Consider the following 7516-nt stretch of genomic DNA (forward strand, 5'->3'; position numbering starts at 1 on the left):
TCATTGTATTCCAGTGTATCTCGCTGTATTCTATGTATTTCATTGTATTCATTGCCTTTTTTGTCATTGTATTTCAATGTATCCCGTTGTATTCTATGTATTTTATTGTATTCACTGTCTCGCTATATTCCATGAATGTATTCATATGTTATTTTTTAATTAAAATAATTTATGTATTCAGATGTATTATATAATTTCTCTGAAGATTGCTATGTTTTTGGGGTATTTTTCGGTTGAGAATCTTTTTTATAAATGGAAATACAAATTTTGTGTGTTATAATTGAGTTTGTTGAGTTATATTAGGAGTCTATTATGTTAAATGATTCACTTTCCGTTTAAAAACAGTGTAATCCCCTGTTTCACGCCGTGAATACAGTCGAATACAATAATCTGTCCAGCTGTAATTTCATGTTTCACGCCATGAATACAGTCGAATACACTCGAATACAAAAATCTGTCTAGCTGTAATCCCCTGTTTCAAGCCTAGAAATGCTACTGTATTCATGAATACAGTAGCTTAAATACATCGAATACATCTAAAAAAGCTAAAAATATAGCTATAGGAAGTAATATAGTAAATGATAGCTACAACTAACTAATAATCACTAAAACAGTAGTGGTTTTTGAAAGTTTCTCTATTTTATAACCCATAAAACTTTATATTCTAGCTCCGCGTCTACTTCTACCTCCGTCCCTGTATTCAATGGAAATACCAATAGTCTAGAAGTCATTTAAATTTTATTCCCTGAAACTACAGTTTGAATATGGTGTTTTGACCATTACATTGCTCTCTTCCCTGTTTCTGAATATTTTAGAGATAAATTTAGCTCCAAATCAGACATTCTAGTTATAGTTCTAGAAAGAAAGTTCCAGCCATACACCAACTCATAGGCAATATCCACCTAAAACACGCACTTACCCGCACACCGTGAGTGACTCTGTTTGAATTCCTGTGCCGTAGGATGCTTCCTCCAACATTTTTGCTATCCCTGATTCAGATCCAACGGTTCAGATCCCTCCCTGTCCTGTTTTAGATCTCCATTCTTCATTCTTCTTCCATTTTCGCCTTTCCCTCGATCCTCGCAGCAAATATATATATATAGAGAGAGTACAAGATATTAATTCATTTTGTACTTTCTTTAACAGAACCTTCAGCTCAGTTCAGATCTCTCTTTATTTAAATAGCCGACATTTTATTCCCTTACACATCTGTACGGTACAGTGCTCAGGTATGTGTGAACTCAAATACCCATGTGATTGTCTTCTTTCTTTCCGAATCTGTTAGGCGATTTTTTTACTTCATGATTTTCTTTTTCTGGATATTGTTCCAAATAATTGAAATCATTTCCTAATATAGAAGCTTCAGGCAATCGAGTCAAAATATTTAATTTGTTATCCATATAGTCGATCACTACTAGCTTGTTCTTGGATCTACTAATATGGATTTAAAAGCTCAAATCTTGAAGTTGTGACATTCCAATTGGTGATTTGCTGAAAAGAGGAGACTACTTTTTGCTTGCCATGGCACCGACCACGATCCGAAAGGCGATAGGGGCGGTGAAGGACCAGACAAGCATAGGAATAGCCAAAGTGGCGAGCAACATGGCACCGGAGCTGGAAATTGCTATTGTTAAGGCTACAAGCCATGATGATGAACCTGCTGGAGAGAAGTACATAAGGGAGATTCTCCAATTGACTTCTTATTCTCGTGGCTATGTGAGTGCCTGTATGTCGGCAATTTCCAAAAGATTGGGAAGAACCCGGGATTGGATTGTTGCCCTCAAGTGTTTGATGCTAATTCACCGACTTCTCAATGATGGAGATGCTGTATTTCAGCAAGAAATTATGTATGGTACGAGGAGGGGAACAAGGCTGCTCAACTTGTCGGATTTCAAAGACGAGGCTCACTCGAATTCGTGGGATCATGCGGCTTTTGTGAGGACTTATGCTTTGTATTTGGATCAAAGGTTAGAATTGATGGTTTTTGAGAGGAAGCAAAATGGTAGTACTGGTGGAGAGATTGAGAGGTATGGATCTAGAGAAGAACATTTTAGATCGCCCCCGAGTTCTAACCGAGGGCATGAGTATGATTTTGGGGAGTTCAGAGATGAGCCTGGTTATGGAATGAGGAGGTCGAGATCCTCAGGGGATGTGCGAGAGTCCATACAGGAGAATAAAGAAGTGACTCCATTGAGAGAGATGAAGCCTGAGAGGATTTTTGGAAAGATGACTCATTTGCAGAGACTGCTAGATCGGTTTTTATCTTGTAGACCTACTGGTTTGGCTAAGAATGAAAGGATGGTTTTAGTTGCTTTGTACCCTATGGTGAAAGAAAGTTTTAAGATTCATACAGATATATGTGATGTTTTGGCTCTTCTGTTGGATAAATTTTTTGATATGGAGTTTGAGGATTGTGTCAAGGCCTTTGATGCCTATGCTAGTGCAGCAAAGCGGATTGATGAGTTGGTGGGATTCTATGACTGGTGCAAGGATATTGGTGTGGCAAGGTCGTCAGAGTACCCAGAAGTTGCGAGGATTACAAGCAAGCTATTAGATACATTGCAAGAGTTTGTGAGGGATAGGGCTAAAGCAACGAAGAGTCCTGAGAGGAAAGTAGAGAGCCAGTCGACTCCACAGGAACAGGAGCCAGCACCAGATATGAATGAAATCAAAGCATTGCCACCACCAGAGGATTGTACTCCTCCACCGCCTCCTGAACCAGAGCTTCCCAAGCCTATTGTACAGGAAACTGGCGATTTGGTGGATTTGAGGGAGGAGGGTGTTACTGCCGATGATCAAGGGAATAAATTAGCCTTGGCATTGTTTGCGGGGTCAGGAACAAGCAATGCAAATGGGTCGTGGGAAGCATTCCCATCCAATGGGGAAACTGAGGTTACGTCTGCTTGGCAAAATCCAGCGGCTGAGAGTGGTAAGGCTGACTGGGAGCTTGCTTTGGTGGAGACAGCAAGTAATTTGTCTAAGCAGAAAGCGGCATTGGGTGGTGGACTTGATCCACTATTGTTGAATGGCATGTATGATCAGGGTGTGGTTAGGCAACATGTAGCCACTGCGCAGTCGAGTGGTGGCAGTGCCAGCAGTGTGGCGTTGCCGGGACTAGGGAAAAGTGCTACACCTGTTCTGGCACTCCCTGCACCTGATGGAACAGTCCAGACAGTTGGACAAGACCCCTTTGCTGCATCTTTGTTGTTCCACCACCTTCTTATGTGCAAATGGCAGATTTGCAGAAGAAAGAGCAATTGCTAGCACAGGAACAGATGGTATGGCAGCAGTATGCCAGGGATGGCATGCAAGGTCAAATGAGTTTGGCCAAGATCTCTACTGGAGGATACTATGGTCCAGGGCAACCCCCTGTGATGTCCTATGCAATGCCGCCAGTAAACGGTGCAGGGTACTACGCTCCTTATTGAATTTGCAAACTATAGTTTTTTTTTTTTTTTGTAGTTTGATCTTTCCACTGTATTTTATTGATGGATATATCTTCTATTTGTTCATGCTTTTAGCTAGCGTAGTTGGTGAAAGTGGAAACTGGGTTGAAGAGGACAGAAATTGGTGGTCTTGTTGGGTGGTGGGGGGTGGTGGGGTGGGGGTTATAGATTCTTATGCTGAATGCTCTGTAACCCTTGTAGTATGTCTCTTCTGTTTTGTAATATATGAATTTTTCGAAGAACTTGATTAACTAATTCTTTTCGAGATGTTTGTAGCTCCATTGCAATCATTGTTACTTCTTTATAAATCTTGATTCTTTGAACTATGTAGCATTCTTATACTAGTTTCTTAAATATTGATTGTGTTGATAGATCCTTTGTTTTGAGAAGGGTGTTTAATTTATCTTGATATCAAATATTTTGTGTTATGAACCTGATACATAGAGACTTCATCTTAAGCTGCTCTAAACCAGATTCTAGGTCTGTTTGTCTTGTGAGAGAATATGGCTTGGGCCGTCTCAACTTTGTCATAGAAGCTTTGACTTTGGTTCGAATGGATTCAGGAAGCATACTGATTGAGCAGCTGGATCAAGGCAAGGTTTCTCTTCTCATGTGCAGCTGTGTATATGATTTGTATATAGTAATTAATTTCGTCAGTGTATTTGAACTTAATTGTGGGATCTTGTTCATTGTATCGTTCGATCCAGGCCCCAATGAAATAGGACGAAGTCTTCTTTCATTCGAGCCAACTCACTCTCAGGGAATGAGAGCTTTGCAATAGTTCAAGATGGAATGATTGAGCTCTTGCCTAAGAGAAGAGCTTAATAAAGCATAGATGAATTTTTGACAACAAAAAAAGCTTTTCTCCCAGGTTGAGGTGATAGAACAGATTATGACCGATGAAATCTGATGCGTGCATATACTACAAAAGATCTGTTAAATTTCGGAGATCAAATAGAACATCTGCAAATTGCACGAATTGGGGCGGTTGGCCTAAGCTCCGCAAATTTGATGCAATTTGCAGGGGTTACGGACCCCCGCAGTAAAGATATTTTGTTTTACGAAATCCTTCCCACGGGGCCTTTTCCCCCTCTCTGATTCTTTCCCCAAAATACCTTCGACTATGCTAAGCTGCAGCGACAGAATCCTAACCCTAATCGCGCTCTTTGCGATTCAAGCTCTGCCTTTCAGCATAGCAGTCACCAAATACTCTCCTCCGCTTGCTCTTTCTCAATCACCGTCTCTCTCCACACACATGGAGTCATCATAGCTGCAGCAGGGATGATGCAGCGGTCCTCACAGCGGCTGAGTCTTAGAAGATAATGATGAAGGACCAAGCCTCTCTTTCTCTCTCTAACAACTATGAAGAAGAAGATGAAGTGAGTATATGCATGTCACTCATCCTCTATCTCTTCTCTCAAAATCCTTCTGATAGGTACACGATTTCAGAGAAAAACTTATTTGTTAAATTTTTATCTTCTTTCCTGATTTTCCTTTTTTTTTTTTTGTTTCAGATTGAGCTCAATTTCATTGATTTGAAGGCTTCTCCAAGCTTATACGTAGATATAATGAACATTCTGTTTCTCTGTTTAGCAATATTTTCTCCAACTTATGTATTTGCTTTAGTTCCATTATACTCGTGAAGTATTCATCAATTTCACACAAAAAATCATTCTCAATGAACAAGCTGGAAATTAATTGTTAAATTTTTATGGCAACTTTCTTTTGATGTGAAGGATGATTTTGGAGAATTGTATAAAATCAGGTTCAGGCCAATGAAGAAAGTATTAGTGTTTTTAGAAGTTTGAGCTATTTAATCAGATATGCTTCACTATAGCCTCGCATGGGGCGCGTAAAGAAGAATTACAAAGCAAGCAGAAGAAAAAAGAAAAATTTAATGCGTAGAGCAAGATGTTTTGTCTAGCCAGAGAGGATAAGTGGAAACTTCAAGAAATCTGAGTTTCTGAGTAACACTAGAAACTGCATTTCCTTAATATTCACCTTGAATATCAGTTCTATGTTGTTGTAGCACAGGCTCTTACAAGTTACTATTATTTATGCCTTTGCTTTTAAAAGTGTTGCTGTGCTTGATATTAATTCTTGATGCATATTTATTCAGGGAGCTTTTGCTCTATTAGAAATGATAGTTTGAAGTGTATCGATGAATAAGCACTGATATTTTGACATCATGTCCCTTTCTGAATTGAACTGACTCACTTATTCTAGGTGAAGCAACTTATATACTCTTGGATTGAATTACATTTGTTCAGGATTGTATGAGGGGATGATGATGTTTGACAACTTTTTTAAGCCTTGTGTTTACCTATCTGAAAAAGTTGTCGGGGATGTTCCTTTGATAAGTATCTTGGGATTCATTATGTTGTTATTTTAAAATTGAGTACACCACGCGTAGCCTGATTGCCTAACCTGACTACCTTCTATATACTGAATATAGCTTATACTCATCTCAATATGGTATTGCCTTTTTGGACATAGTTACTTGGTACGTGTTGCTGGTGGGAGGTAGCAGGTACCTCGTGGAATTAGTCGAGCTGCACACAAGCTGCTTCGGACACCACAGTTATATATATATATATATATATATATATATATATATTTGCCTTTCCTAGTTGCTGTATCTATAATAACTTATTTGTTACGTCCAGATTTTTTCTTATGGCTATTAGTTTAGTTTTGTTTCTCTTAGTTTCGGCTCACATAGTGGTTGAGCTACACAATGTTGCATTGCATTTCATTATAGAACTTATTGACGGGTCATCATGGTCTGGAAAATGATTTTGAGTTTATGTGAGCTACACAAGTTACCAATCTCTTGTCATATTACCACGATCGCACAACTTTTTATACTCACTTAATTCATTTCAGATGAATGATGAATATCGTATGCAGGTAATATTTCCACAATTGCACAACTGTTCCTATTATACATATGGTGTTTGTATGATCTGAATACCTTAACAACTTATAATCTTGTATATTCTTCTATCTTAAATTTTGTAAATGTTAGTATGATGCTGAAGAGCTGGTTTTCTTACTTCCCCAGGTGCCCCTTAAAATTTGCACTAGGTCAGTTATAGCTAATTTAGCATGATTTAGTGGAAGTGAACAGTCGGCTGATTGTTATGTGCCTCTTTTTGCTGTTTTAATTGTGGTTTTCGCTTTTTAGAATACATAATGACATTAACAACTTATTGCAGACTTCTCCTACATTGCTGGCTATGAAAGATGTTATTCTGAAGAAGTGAGTAGATCTGTAGATGCCAAGCTTTTTCCTTGTTGCAACGTCTGCTCATAAAGTGCCTGAAGAAGGGTCAATTTGGAGAACAACTGCAGTTTGAAATAAAGATTGTGTATATGAAGATGACGTATTAATTTCCCCCCCCCCCCCCCCCCCCTCATTTTTTAGTTTCTTTGGGCATAAAGATGTACCTAGAATCTGATGACTTGCGATATTGCTTACATTTTTATGATCAATTGAATACTGATGTTTCTATTACAAAAATACTTTGGCTTGATTATGATAATAATGATTGTATAGGTCTAATTGTGAAGTTGTGTTATATATGCTAAAGGTGTTAATTGGGTCGGCCCACTAACAACCCGGTTCAGCCCGGTTCGGTAAGGGATGGGATGGGTTGGCTAGGGTAGGGGGGTTGTGCCGGACGAGGTCGGGCCTTTTTTGGCTACCGGTGCACCGGAACCCGGCTAGCCAGCTAACCCTTCCAGCCCGGTTGATGTTGTAATTTTTTTTCTTTATAAATTCTACCGTTGCCAATGGTCAAAATCAAAACTGACCGTTGGGCAACGGCCATTTTTTGCACTTTTAGCCATTTTGGCCCATCTCGTTACTAAAATAGCCCCTCCACCCCCTAATAATTGATAAATTACATTATGAAAAGCCCCCCTCTTCTTCATTTTTTTCCACAACTTGCTCTTTCTTCTACTCTAATTCTCTCTCAATTCCCTTTTGATTACTGAATTGCTTATTGCTCTCAAGTTCTCAATTAATTAATATTTCAGGTTTTATCAATTATTTACGGTAGCCACTA

The 7516-nt window shown here is 38.9% G+C and overlaps 1 long non-coding RNA gene and 1 pseudogene across 1 annotated transcript; both read left to right on the top strand.

Annotated features, from left to right (window-relative positions):
* Positions 1-682: 682 nt before the first annotated feature.
* On the top strand, positions 683-6953 carry LOC109211930. Its single transcript, XR_002065791.1, has 3 exons — positions 683-1229; positions 3920-4881; positions 4961-6953. It is a non-coding gene; the product is annotated as an uncharacterized LOC109211930 (long non-coding RNA).
* On the top strand, positions 1225-3685 carry LOC109211929 (annotated as a pseudogene).
* Positions 6954-7516: the final 563 nt, after the last annotated feature.

The sequence above is a fragment of the Nicotiana attenuata genome, unplaced genomic scaffold (genome assembly GCF_001879085.1).
Source record: "Nicotiana attenuata strain UT unplaced genomic scaffold, NIATTr2, whole genome shotgun sequence".
Lineage (NCBI taxonomy): Eukaryota > Viridiplantae > Streptophyta > Magnoliopsida > Solanales > Solanaceae > Nicotiana > Nicotiana attenuata.